This window comes from Stegostoma tigrinum, chromosome 6 (genome assembly GCF_030684315.1).
Source record: "Stegostoma tigrinum isolate sSteTig4 chromosome 6, sSteTig4.hap1, whole genome shotgun sequence".
Taxonomy (NCBI): domain Eukaryota; kingdom Metazoa; phylum Chordata; class Chondrichthyes; order Orectolobiformes; family Stegostomatidae; genus Stegostoma; species Stegostoma tigrinum.
The window spans coordinates 47,140,892-47,155,737 of NC_081359.1; the positions used below are offsets into that span (position 1 = coordinate 47,140,892).

Genomic DNA, 14,846 nt, shown 5'->3' on the forward strand with positions numbered 1-14,846 from the left:
GCAGATGCGGTGGAGGTGAAGGAATTGGGAATAGGGGATGGCATTCTTGCAGAAAGGTGGGAGACAGGAGGTGTATTCTAGTATCTGCAGGAGTGGGTGGGCTAGAATTAGATACCAGTTTCCAGGTGGTTACCAGAGAAGGAGAGAGAGGTATTGGAGATGGTCCTGGTGAACTTAAGGTTGGGGTGGAAGGTGTTTGTAAAGCTAATGAACTGTTCCAACTCCAAGTGGGAGCATGAGGCGGGGCTGATACAGTCATGGGTGTAACGGAGGAAGGATGTGGGGTGATGCCAATGTGGGGGTGGAGCCAGGTGATGTTGACATGGAGAAGATAAACAGCCAGAAGCTCATCTCCCCGTCAAGTAAAACGTTCAGGTGGCAAACAGGCGGGTTCAAATTGAGACTGTGGCCGTAAAAGATAATGGGGGCAGGGAAGATTCGGCAAAAGCTTCGTGCAAACAGTTAAAGATCCCTTCGGTATTGCTGGAAATACGCACCACTGACATGCTGTCCATGACTGGAAAAGGCTTTAAACAGTGACTGGAAGAAAGAAAAAGTGCGCCGATTTCAATGTATTTAAAAATTTCCTGGCTGCTGGACAGGTGTTAGCATGAAAAGCAGAACGAACGTCAGCCACGATAATGAAAGGACTAGTTTGACTTATTAAGGGCATTTTGCCCCTTTTCGAGCGCAAGGTGATTGCAGACAAGCGGAAAGTTACCCCGATCTTTTCTTTATTGCGAACAGGCCTGTCACAATTGAGACTATTTTTAAAGTACTGTTTGGATATGAACAGTTTCATCGGCAACGAAAGAAATATGGACACTTCAGTGCTTTAGAACTATTTTCACTGACTGTTCACCATATAAACATTAAATGCTGTGACTGTACAGACAAACAAAAAGGCAAAGGAGGGACCGGCTAGAGACACAAATAGCCTTTGGACCAACTCTGAACTTGTTTTCAGCTCCACAATATTAAAACGTTAAGAACTGAAAACGTGGCAGTTTAGAAATCTGGCGTATTATTAACTATTAATAAAATAGTCCCGTGGACTAAAAAGAACCGTCTGTAAGTCCGTGTGTAAATTTACATGGCCACGAGTGAATTTTACATCACAAAAACTGATCATACAAGTCAAAGCCACATATTTAGGACAATTTTCCCTCTCGTTCTTGCAATGATTTACTCAGCTCTTCTGTAATATTACTCGCGTATATTTACGATAAGTTGATGGCAGTTTCTGTTCTAAAATTAAGAACAAAAACAATAACACATGTCGGTGACCTGGCGGCTACCACTTCTTCGCCAGGAGTTTCTCATTCATCAGCCGCCAGACAAGAACAACAGTGTTCCCACTTACTCTAACTTTACATTTGCTCTTTGTAATTGAGCATAACTTTCAATATCCCGAAAGCATTAAGGAGCGCAAAGAACCGCGGAGCCGGAAATCCAAGCAAACTTTCACCACCTTCCTCAAACTTTGCCGTTGACAGTTATTTCTGATTAAGTTGTTACCTTCGGCTGCCTCCTCCAAAAATGAATTTCTCAACCTTTGCTGGAAATTGTAATTTGTGTCAATCCACGTAACTTCCAATTTTCCCGTAAATTCCGCGAAGAGCTGGCAAGGGCAACCGACTGGGATGACCTAAAGGCTAATGCGGGGAAAATGGTTTTAGCCAGAGACGAATGTGCAGCACTAATATCCAACAATCAACCCCATTCACATAGGAATGAGAGGAATGTTAGTGCTTTACCTACATCACCAGAGCGTGGCTCGTTAGGTCCTAGCGCCTGTTCACAACACAACGTTACAGAGTGCAAAGGAGAGAGGGACCGATAAAGTCCGCAAGACTGCTTGTATTATTATAGCAAAGATTTATCAAAAGATCCTAGAAACCTGCACAGAAAGAGTTCTGCACCTCCCAGTCGCGAACCATTTCAACTCCCCCTCCCATTCTTTAGATGACATGTCCATCATGGGCCCCCTGCAGTACCACAATGATGCCACCCGAAGGTTGCAGGAACAGCAACTCATATTCCGCTTGGGAACCCTGCAGCCCAATGGTATCAATGTGGACTTCACCAGCTTCTAAATCTCCCCTTCCTCCACCGCATCCCAAAACCAGCCCAGTTCGTCCCTTCCCCCTACTGCATCACACAACCAGTCCAGCTCATCCCGTCCCCCCACTGCATCCCAAAACCAGCCCAGCCTGTCTCTGCCTCCCTAACCTGTTCTTCCTCTCACCCATCCCTTCCTCCCACCCCAAGCCCCACCTCCATTTCCTACCGACTAACCTCATCCCACCTCCTTGACCTGTCCGTCTTCCCTGGACTGACCTATCCCTTCCCTACCTCCCCACCAATACTCTCCACCTATCTACTTTTCTCTCCATCTTCAGTCCGCCTCCCCCTCTCTCCCTATTTATTCCAGAACCCTCACCCCATCCTCCTGTCTGATGAAGGGTCTAGGCCTGAAACATCAGCTTTTGTGCTCCTGAGATGCTGCTTGGCCTGGTGTTCATCCAGCTTCACACTTTATTATCTTAGAAAGAGTTCTGCCTACTTTAATATATCAGGGGTTTCCAGGAGGGTTTAGGGCTTGGCGGGATAAATCAGGGAGGAACAGTTTCTGCGGCGCTCCAGATACATTGCGGATTTACCTCTGGATAGTACTCCCTGAGGAATTCATTGCTATAACATAGATTATATTTCAGATTTTAAAGAACAATCAGGCCGCAGATTTTTGTAACCATGTCTCGCCATTCTGCAAACTTTATTTACCTTTTTTTCTATTACACTTACACATTCTGGTCTTCCTGCTTTTGGAAAGATATTGTCAAATTTGAAAGGGCTCAGAAAAAATATGCAAGGATGTTGCCAGTGTTGGAGGTTTTGAACTGTGGGGAAAGGTTGAATAGGCTGACACTATTTTCCTTGGAGAATCGGAGATGGAGGGGTGACCTTTCAGAGATAAATTCATGAGTAGCACTGGGTGAATAATGAAGGGCTTTTCCACAGGATAAGACAGTCCAAAGCAAGAGGGCATAGGTTTAAGGTATGAGGGGAAGATTTAAAAGGGACCTACGGGGAAACTTTTTTCACACAGCGGGTGGTGCATGCATGAAATAACTGCCAAAGGAAGTAGTGGAGGCTGGCACAATTACAGCATTCAATAAAAGGCATTTGTGTTAGGATATGAATAGGGTTGAGAGGGTAATAAGCCAAATGCTGGCAAATGGGACTGGATTAATTTAGGATATCTTGTTGGCATGGACGGGTTGGACTGAAGGGTCTGTTTCCATGCTGTACAGCTCTATGGTTCTGTCCCTTCTTTTACTTATTTTATCAAGCTTTCCTTAGAATCCCTGCAGTGTGACAGCAGGCCATTTGGTACATCGAGCCCACACTGATCCTTGGAAAAGCATTCCACCCAGACTCAACCAACCTGTAACCCTGTATTTCACATGGCTAACTATAGGGGTGGCATGGTGGCTCAGTGGTTAGCACTGCAGCTTCACAGTGCCAGGGACCCAGATTCGATTCCAGCCTCAGGCAACTGTCTGTGTGGAGTTTGCACATTCTACCCCTGTCTGCATGGGTTTCCTCCAGGTGCTCCAGTTTCCTCCCACAGTCCAAAGATGTGCAGGCTAGGTGGATCAGCCATGTTTAAGTTGCCCATGATGTTCAGGGGTGTGTGGGTTATAGGAGAATGGGTCTGGGTGGGGTGCTTCAAGGGGCAGTGTGGACTTGTTGGGCCAAAGGGCCTGTTTCCACACTGTAGAGAATCTAATCTAACCCACCTAACCTGCACATCCTTGGACACTATGGGCAATTTAGCATGGCCCATCCATCTTTTGGGCTGTGGAAGGAAACCAGAGCACCCAGAAGAAACCCATGCAGACACAGGGAGAATGTGCAAACTCTACACAGGTAATCCCTCTCTGGGCAGATTTGAATGTGGGATCCTGGCACATGGGTCCTCTGAACCACTGTGTTGCTCTTGGATAGCTGCTTCTTTTAAATTTGCTTATGAGCTTCTTGCATTTCTTCAAATGTGTATCTGTATTTTGTGTTCTCTCCATTTAGATGTGTTTAGCTCCATTCACAGTGCTCTGTTGATTTGTAGAACACAACCTGAATTCTTGTAAACTGTTTTGACAATGCAATAATATGCAGGGAAGGAGATTGCCTCATGGTATTATCACTTGACTGTTAATGCAGAGTCCCAGACAAGTCTAGGCCCGAAACGTCAGCTTTTGTGCTCCTGAGATGCTGCTTGGCCGGCTGTGTTCATCCAGCTTCACACTTTGTTATCCAACATTTTGGGACCTGGGTTTGAATCCCACCACAGCAGAAGGTGGAATTTGAATTCAGTGAAATATCTGTCAATTAATAGGAAAAACTTATCTGGTTCACTAAAGTCCTTTGTGGAATTAAACTGCCATCCTTACCTGGTCTAGCCTTCATGTACTTCAGACCCACAGCAATGTGGTTGACTCTGAACTTCCCTCTGGGCAATTAGAGATGGGCAATAAATGCTGCCTAGCCAGCGACACCCTCATCCCATTAATGAAAAAAGAAAAAGAAATTGCCTTCAAAATAAAAGTCTCATCAGAATCAATCAGGTGTTGAAAATTATTTGCATTTTAAAAGAAAGTTTGGAGAATATATATCGAGAATAAGTTTCAGCTTGTTCTGTTTAAATCTAGAATATGTAAAGAACGTGCTCCTGAGATGCTGCTTGGCCTGCTGTGTTCATCCAGCTCCACACTTTGTTATCTTGGACTCTCCAGCATCTGCAGTTCCCATTATCTATGTAAAGATCAGTAACATTGACTTTTCAGATCCCGCAATTTTCTGTTAGGTTGACACTGTAGATGCAATGTCAATGTAATGGACATTTTACTCCAAGGCTGAACTAATTTGATGTAAATGACTGTCAGACTAAACTGAGATGTACTTAAATGTGGATTTGACGGTGTGGCAATCTGATCATTAATGCAAGAAAACCACATAGAAACGAGGGAAGATCTGTGGTTACACATTGATATTAAACCCATTCTTACCAGAAGTGTCATGGCATGAAAAAAAGCAGAAATTGCCATTGAAGCTCAGCAGGCCTGGTAGCATTCTGTGGAGAGAAATCAGAGTTAATGCTTTGGGCCCAGTGACCCTTCCTCAGAACATCTGAGCTTTTCCAGAAATTTCTGCTTTTGTTTCTAATTTCCAGCATCTGCAGTTCTTTCAGTACTTATTTCAAGTCATGGTATGAAATCCTTTCACAACAATGAAGAGATTGTTGTAAATGTCTGCTTGTTTTGGAGGTGCTTCCTTATATTTTTATATTTTGAATTATTTTCAAGCTCATGCCTTGAAAAAGCATTGAATTCCTTGGTGTTTGCAAGCAGCAAAACAATGGTACCTCCGCTCAAGTAGACATTTGGTTGGAACACAATTTTCCATGTGTGGCTGAATTGCTAATAGTCTCACTTCTGAGTCAGCAGATTCTGGCTTCATTCCAGGGATTTCAGCACAGCAGTCAAGACTGACACTAAGAATAAAGTTTATCATCATCCCAGAGGACCATAGGGCTGCTCTCTCATCAGAGAGAGAGACGGCTAGTGGTGATTTAACTTGAGGGCCATCAAACCTCAAGTGACAGGTGAGGTTGAGAAGGTGTGAACTTCATGGTAATCTTAGGTGATACAGGAATTAAACACGCACTGTTGACACTAATATCAAACTGAGTGGATGCTGTATTGTTCGAGGTGCCACTTTGGATGTGACATTAAACAAAACTCCTCTCTGCTTTTGTTTATTTTTATGAAAATGTCCTTATGACATTAATTAGAAGAAGAGCAAGGGAGTTACCCTTGATGTCTTGCACAATATTTATCCATAATCAGCATTACTACAACAGTCTTACTGCTCATCATCAAATTGCGTCTTGTGGGAATTTGCTGTGTGTAAATTAGCTGCTGAGTTTTCTATTTACAACAAGGACTCTGTTTCAAAAATATCAATGACTGTTAACACTTTAGACTATCCTAAGGTGCTATATGAACATCATTTTCTTAATACTTAGTTGGTTTCTGTTTATGGGAATAGATATTTATCGTTCCTTGGTTAGTAATTCAGTAGGGTAAATTGTCGGCCGTTATAGTACCAGACTGATTTTCTTACATTGAAGTGATTGGTATGTACATTATCAAACTATGGTACACCGTAAATAAGTATACCTATATATATTCTTTTTCCTTTATTCATTCACAGGCTGAGGTGTTAACCCCAATATGTCCTAAATGTAGTACAATACTGGAATAGTTTATTTGCTTGTTAATAGATAAACCCTTAAATTTAATTGGCTATTATGAGTGATCCACGACATAATTACTTTTCTTGCAGTGACAACTTTTCATTTACAGTTTATTAGTTTGCAGTTTTCTTTTGCAATACTAAACCTGATTGATCCAAATTTCTCTCTTTTCTTTAGTATTTTAATTAGGGAATTGTTGCATTTTAAATAAATAAGTTGTTGCTGAATTGAAATGCATTAACGAGTTTTGAGCAGATTTGTATGACACTGATGGTGTTACCTAGAATGGTGACGAAACATCTGAAAACAAACCTTCCAGCTCAGCGAGCAAACTTACATCCTGAAATGCATTAAAATAATGGTTTAGATGACAGCAACTGATTGAATCTATGTTCCTTTCATGGTTGCTGCAAGAATGCTGTACCTTACATCTTCCTGGCGTCAGGAAAACAGCCACTTTGGGTTCGCTGATGAAGCTCTCTGATAAAGGGTCTAGGCCCGAAACGTCAGCTTTTGTGCTCCTGAGATGCTGCTTGGCCTGCTGTGTTCATCCAGCTTCACACTTTGTTACTTTGGGTTCGCTGGTGAGTTAAGCTGCTTAAGTAGCTGTTTATGTACCATCTAAATATGTTATTGGACAGTTGAGAAGGTCACCACGGACTTTCCCATCCTTAACTGCTGAGGTAGCAGAAAGGAAGTGAGTATATCACAGTGGTCTACATTTTTAATGTGGTCGAAAGTCATTTCTAACATTTTTTGGCCTTCACAAGCACCACGAAGAGAGGTGAAAAGGAGAAATGCGGGTTTTAAAAAAAGGAAGCCGAACTCAATTGAGGCGAAGAAGTTAGTTTGTTTTCAAGTGGCAGATTTCTTTTGACTTGATGTTTGTTGAAATGAATGAGCTGCCATGAGTTAAGTGCAATAAAGTTTTGTCCTGTCTGACAATGTAGGCCATTATTCCCAGAAGATGTCACTCATGTCTGTTAGGAAGTTCCAATCAGGTTTAAATTTGTTTGCAGTTTACACCTAAAAATATAACTTCTGTGCTCTTCTACAACAATTAAATGGAAAAAGCTAAAAGGCAAATTCTGGCCTTTATTTAAGAAATGCTATGCAAGCTGTAATTTTACCTTTAACTCTCCCCACTCCCACAAATGCCACTTCAGAGATATATTAACTGCCTGGTATGCAAGTGTGCAGATCTACCTAAACTGAATTTCATATGTAGACTGGGTGAAAATTCACAAGCTACAGTGGACAGCACAACCAAGTGTATTTATTTACTTCACCCAGGGAATATCTGATTGCTATATTACTTGATAATATTCAGCTCTGTCTCATTATTATCTCTATCTGACTTTCCACTGCCATTGTCAGACTGCGTGTCTGACATCTATTCCTGAATGATCTGAAAATTTTCACAAATAAATGTTGGGATAACTGAAGCTAATTCTTTTCCTAGCTGTATTCCACTTAGTTGCTGCATGAACTTAATTTTAGCATCCTAGTTAACCTTGAATGATCTTCAATTACTTTTCACCCCCAATGTTGACTACCTTTGCTTCCAGAATATCACTGTTTCCAAGTTTGATCAAACCATCTGCTCTGAAATGCTCATACATACATGTTATTTCCAGACAAATATTCTCTTTTAGTTAGCCTCCTGTCTTCCACCGTTCATACATATTAACAGATCCAAGCCAAACCTCTTCTGCTCATATTTCTAATGGCACCAAATTCTATTCATCCATTATCCCTTTGCTTCCGGTCCTACATTAACTACCAATCCATCAATGCCTCCATTTGACATTCTTATCCATATGCTTCAATTCTTCCAGCACCTTGCTTCTCTTTATGTTTGTAACTGCTTACAGATCCACAACTCTCTGAGCACTGGGCGTTCCTCAAACCAAGGCCTCTAGTGCATGCTCCACTTCCTTTGCCCCATTATTGGTGGTCATGTCTTCAACTGTCTAGGTTTTAAGCTATGGAAAGTTCTTCACAAACTTTCCTTTTTCTCTCTCCTCCTTTACAACACTTGTAAATCTTACCTCTTATCAAGATTTTGTTCACATGTCCTTATGTGTCCTTTAGTTTGATGCCAATTTTTAAATCTGCAGTGAAGTGCTTGAGAAGCTTGACAATTTTAGAAAAACTAAACAAAGAAAACTTCTTGTTTAGTGATGATGGTTAAGAAGTCAGCTTGATTTTCTCTTTCTTAACTCAGTGATACAAATGCATTTTTATAGAAAATCTTAACATTATTTCATCTGAAATTTCTTAATTCAGCACAGAACTAAATATTAAACAGGAAGGTGGAATTTTAAACAAAGGAAACACAAGGAAACAAATCTTGTGCATTTCCCATGAACTGGAATCAAGGTAGAGTAAACTTAATTAAGCAGGAGGCCAATATGCAGAATCCTAACAGAATTTGCAATTAGGTTTCTGGAGCCATAAAGGTGGGTTGAGCTTCATGATGGCAAACATCATGAAGCCTATATGCATGTATTTGCATTTGCCAATTTGCCAAATCACCAGAAGTTCCCCTAATTAATTTCCCTATGAATGAATAATACATGCTTTCTCTTCTAAATTTACTTTTCTAAATTTAAAAACCTGCAGAAAGCATAGAAGAGAGGCATTTGGGAATTCTTGTTCATGAATCACAAACATATGGAAAGCAAATGGAATATTGGGAACAAAAACAGAATTTTCTGGAAAAGTTCAGCAGCTCTGGCAGCATCGGTGAAGAAAAATTAGAGTTAATGTTTCTGAGGAATGATGACCGGACCCAAAATGTCAAATCTGATTTCTCTTCACAAATGCTGCCACACTTGCACAGCTTTTTCAGCAATTTCTATTTTTGTTCCTGAGTCATAGCATCCACAGTTCTTTCAGCTTTAAGTGTAATGTTGGCCTTTATTTCAAAGGGAATGGAGCATAAAACTAGGGAGGTTTGCTGAAACTGTATAAGGCACTAGTCAGACTATGGCTGGAATACTGTGAACAAATTTGTGCCAATTAGGTAAGGAAAGATGTATAGGCATTGAATGTGGAGAAGGTTCACTAGGGTGATATCAGTTATGGGTGGAATATCTTCCGAGGATTTGGTTTATATTCATAGGAATTTAACGTAATAAGGGGCAACCTCACTGAAACAGGTTTGATTTGTAGATCACTTGACAGATAGATGCAGAAAGGTTTGTGAATGTGCCTAGGATCAGAGGACATAATCTCAGAATAAGGAGTCACACATTTAAAACAGAGATGAAGATGGATATTTTCTCTGACACTAATTAGTGTGTGGAATTCTTTATTACAGAGGGCTGTTGAGATTGGATCCCTAAGTATATTTAAGACTGAGATGGACAGTGTTGTTTAATCAGTAATGGAATCAAGGATAATGGTGTGACGCAGGAAAGTGAAGTTGAGAATTATTATATCAGCCATGATATCATTGAATGGCAGAGCAGACTCTATTCATTTATGGGATGTGGGCATAGCTGGCTGGCCAACATTTATTGTCTGTCCCTCGTTGCCCTTGACAAAGTAATGGTGAGCTGCCTTCTTGAACCGTTGCAGTCCACCTGTTGTGGGTTGACCTAAAATCCTATTAGGGAAGGAATTCCAGAATTATGACCCAACAACAGTGAAAAAATGGTGTTATATTTCCAAGTTATGATGGTGAGTGACTTGGAGGGGAACTTGAAGTACAAGTACAAATGTTGGGGGTGGGGGGTGTTGGATGCTTGTGGATGTAAAGCTAATCAAGAGGTCTGCTTTGTCCTGGATGGTGTCAAGCTTCTTGGAGCTGCACTGATCAAGAAAAGTGGGGAGTATTGCATCATAATCCTGACTTGTGCCACTCAACCAGAAACATTAACTCTGATTTGTCTCCACAGATGCTTCCAGATGTGCTGAGCATTTCCAACAATGACTGTTTTTGTTTGAGATGAGGGACAGGTTTTGGTAAGTCATGAGGTGAGTTACTCACCACAATATTCCTAGACTCTGTCCTGCTGTTGTGGCTAATGTGTTTATATGGTGAGTTGAGTTGAATTTCTGGTCAATGATAACCCTCATGATATTGATAGTGGAGGATTCAGTGAAGGTAACACCATTGAACATCATGGGGATGTGGTTATATTGTCTGTTATTGGTGATGGTCACAGCCTGGAATTGTGTGGCACAAACGTTACTTGCCACTTGTCAGCCTAAAGCTGAATGTTGTTCAGGTCTTGTTGCATTTCAACATGGATTTCTTCAGTATCTGAGGAGCCCTGAATGGTCCTGAACATTGTGCAACCATTGGTGAACATGCTCACTTCTTACTTTACGATGGAGGGAAGGTCATTATGAAACAGCTGAAGAAGAACGAACCCAAAGAACTCCTGCAAAGATGTCCTGAAGCTGGGATGACTGATCTCTAACAAGCATGACCATCTTTCTGTGTACCGTGTATGATTCCAACCACCAGAGAGTTGGTTTCCTGTTACCCATTGATTCCAGTTTTTCTGGGGCTCCTTGATACCACACTTGGTCAAATGCAGCTTTGATATCGAAAGCTGCCACTCTTACCTCACCACTGGAATTCATGTCCTTTGTCTTTTGGTCTTTTGTCCAGGTTTAAACCAAGGCTGTAATGAAGTCAGGAGCTGAGGGGTCCTGGTGGAATGCAAACTGAGTGTTACTGAGCAGTCACTGAGCCTATGTCTGCTCCTCTGTCATATGACCTTATGATTTATATGTAACAGTTTAATAGGTGAGGTACTATCTTGTTGAACGTTGGACTCACTGCTTTGCCCACTTTGGGGAGTGTTCATCGATGCCATGATTAACATCTAACATCAGAAGGCTTACATTTCATGGGGAAAATAAGAATGACCAATGGGAAGGAGACTGTGTTGTAATGGTCACAGGTCCAGTAAACAGCTCGAGGATGGAAGGCTGACTTGGAAAGTGAGGCAGACTGATCAGAGAACGGTAAAATGTCGCTAATGTTTAACTTGAGACATCCAACCTGAGAACTCAAGTGGCGCACCTGGCTGGCAGTGAATGATTAACATATTAAAATATGGCATCAGGACCTTTGACACTGGAATATATCTAGCAGGATAGGAGAACTTCCTGAATGTCCCTCCTCACGAGAAAATTACAAGGAGAGTCTCTTCAGGGCCGTGTCCTCCTTTACATATTATGTTAAATGGCTCATGAGGCACACATTGAAGCCTGGAAGGAGACTGCCGGCATGGTTTGTGGCCTGGAAGCCTAGACGAGTGGAAAATAGGGGTGAAGTAGAACAAATTAATATAATCTTTCATAATAACTGATACTTTTGTTATAAAGCCAGAATCACTGTTTAAAAAGGTAGGAACACCTGGCCCTAGTAGGTTATAAAATGATCAGATAGATATGCTTTATTTTTTAAAGACTGTCCGAAAGGCAAGTACTTTTTTATTTCATGATAGTTTTCTTTTAAAAGAGCAAATATTTTATTAGGTAATGGATTACTTTATTTATTTGTTTGGATGAGTTACCTGAATAGAGTATCACAAAATTTGCAGACAATTCACAAATAGGAAGAAAAATAGTAAAGGTGACAGAGTCATTTCTGAAGAAAGGTTTAGGTCCAAAATGTTAGCCTTCCCGCTCCTCTGATGCTGCTTGGCCTACTGTGTTCATCCAGCTCTACACCTTGTTATCTCTATAGGTGAAATACTGTGAACAGTTTTAGTTCCCTTATCTAAAGAAAGATATAGTGGCATTGGAATCAGTCCTGGAAAGCTCCTTAGCATGGAAAAATTGTGTAGTTTGCTCTTGCAGTCATTTGAGCAAAGAACAATGAAAGGAGACATTCTCAAAATATATATCTTAGTGGACTTGACAGAATAGATACAGAGAGGCTGTTTCCCCTTAAGGGTCGGACGTGGCCCAGTTAGGACAGAGGAGATGAGGAAATTATTTTCTCTCAAGAGGTAGTCAATTTGTACAAAATTCCTTACTGCAGAGGGCTGTTCATTCTGGACTGTTAATTATGTTCAAGGCAGAAAAAGATTTTTAATCACAAAAGGGAGAAGAAGTTATAGGGTTAAGGTAGGAAAGTGTAGTTCAGGATTTCAGATCAACCTCATTGAATAGTTGGGCAGGCTTGAAAACTTGAACAGTCTACTTCTGCTCCCATGCCTAATAGTCTTGTGGAATAAAATCCCTACAGTATGGAAGCAGGTCCTTTGGCCCAACAAATCCACACTGACCCTCAGAGCATCACACCAGACCCATCCCCCAATCTACAGATCCCTGAACACTATGGGCAATTTAGCAAGGCCAAGCCACCTAGCTTGCACATCTTTGAACTGTGGGAGGAAACCCTCACAGGCATGAGGAGAATGTGCAAACTCCATGCATACAGTCGCTGGAGGGTGGAATTGAAGCTGGGTCCCTGGTGCTGTGAGGTAGAAGTGCAAACTACTGTGCTACTGTGCCACACCAACCACTAACCTTCCACTTAACAGCCCAACGTGCTAACCTATTGTGCCACAGAGATGGGCATGTGTTTAATATCTAACTATGTATCTGCATATGAGTCAGTTGTTCTGTTGTAGATAGTTTGGAAAATGATTTTCTTTCAAGAAATATCAAAACTGCTTTTAAAAGCAGAAATTTATTAACCTAAAATCAACCCTAGATAATTACCAGGGTCAGGAATAGAGTTAGGAGCTGTGGAGTTGAGTTTGGAGTAAGGGATTCAGGAAGACAATGGCTTCAGCCTCTCCAGTATTTAATTGGAGGAAATTTCTGTTTATATCCAATACGGAATGTAAGATGAGCAATCTGATCACAAGCAACGATGGAGGAGTCAAATGAGATAGTGTTATGAACTTTAAGGGGGAGGTGGTGACATAAGAGCAATGTCACTGGACTAATAATCAAGAAACATGGGCTAAGTTTCTGAGGTTATGGATTCAGATCCCACCGTGAATTCAAGTTGTAAAGGGGAAAACAATGGGAATGGTTTGAACTGCATACATATTACAAGAGAGGTGGTGTTTGCAGCCTTAAGTCACATTATTTGGATAAATCCCCTGGGCCTAGTCAAGTCCATCCTTGGACATTGTGGGAGGGTAAGGAAGAAAAAGCAGAGGCTCTTGAGAGATTTTTGCTTCATGTTTAGCCACTGGTGACATTCCAGAAGATTGGAGGGTAGCTAATGTTGTTTCATTGTTTAAGAAAGGTAGTGAAGACTAGCCAGGGAACTACAGGACAGTGAGTCTGACCTAAGTAGTAAGCAAGTTATTGGGGAGGATACCTGACGGATAGGATCAACCAACATTTGAATAGTCACGATCTGATTAGGGATAGTCAGCATGGATTTGTGCGCAGGAAGTCATGTCTAACAAATCTTTGAGTTTTTTGAGGAGGTAACCAAGAGGATAGATGAGGGTAGGGAAGTGGCTGTTATCTGTATGGAATTTAGTAAGGCCTTTGACAAGGTCCCACATGGCAGGCTACTCATGAACATTAGCCTAGGATTCAGGGAAAGCTAGCTAATTGGATTCAAAATTGGCTCGATGGTAGGAAGTAGAGGGTGATGGTTGAAGAATGTTTCTCAGACCGGAGGCCTGTGACTAGTGGTGTGACACAAGGCTCATTACTGGGACCATGGTTATTTGCTATTTACATAAATGGTCCGGATGTGAATGCACAAGGCGTGATTAGTAAGCTTGTGGATAATACATAATTAGGAGGTATCATTGATAGCAAGGAAGGTTATCAAAAATTACAGAGGGATCTTGATTAGATGGGAAAGTGGACTGAGGATTAACAAATACAATTCAATACAAATAAGTGTGAGGTGTTGCACTTTGGAAAGTCAAACCAAGATAGGACTTATACAGTAAATGATAATGTCCTGAAGATTGTTGTGCAACAGAGGAACCTAGGAGTACAAGCACGTAGTTTATTGAAAGCAGCACCGCAGGTAGACAGGGTGGTGAAGAAGACATTTAGCATGCCGGCCTTCATCAGATGAGGCATTAAATATAGGAGTTGGGACATTACATTACAATTGATGTGCCCACACTCAGTGTTGTGTACAGTTTTGGTCACCCTGTTATAGGAAGGACATAGTTAAACTGGATAGTGTGTCAAGAAAATTTTTTCCTAGGGATGGGGAATTGAAAGCTAGAGGGTATAGGTTTAAGGTGGGAGGATAAGATTTAAGAAGGACCTGATGGGCAACTTCTTCACGCAAGGAGTGAGAGTATGGCATGGGCTACCAGATGAAGTGATTGAGGCAAGTACAATATAGCAACATTTAAAAAAAACATTTGGATAGGTACATTGATGAGAAGGATTTAGAGGGTTATGAACCAAAAGCAGGCAATTAGAACTAGCTGAGTGGGCACTGTGTTCAGCATGGACCAGTCTGGGCCAAAGGGCCTGTTTCCATGCTGTATTACCCTGACTCTAGGACTCTATAACTAATTTATGAGGCGTACACTTATCTGTTGGATTAGACGTTGAA

The 14,846-nt window shown here is 41.3% G+C and overlaps 1 protein-coding gene across 3 annotated transcripts in view; it reads right to left on the bottom strand.

Annotated features, from left to right (window-relative positions):
* The window catches only part of amotl1 (angiomotin like 1), a 204,140-nt gene that overhangs the window by 171,229 nt on the left and 18,065 nt on the right, over positions 1–14,846 (bottom strand). The window contains exons 1-2 of one of the 3 annotated variants that reach the window (XM_048533191.2): positions 1,758–1,914; positions 1,519–1,655 (exon numbers count right to left, since the gene is read on the bottom strand). The exons of 1 other annotated variant lie outside the window; for it this stretch is intronic. The gene's annotated coding sequence lies outside the window, so the exon portion shown is untranslated. Of the gene's footprint in view, positions 1–1,471; positions 1,656–1,757; positions 1,915–14,846 lie in introns of those variants that run through there. One more of the 3 variants, XM_048533192.2, reaches the window with a different exon arrangement.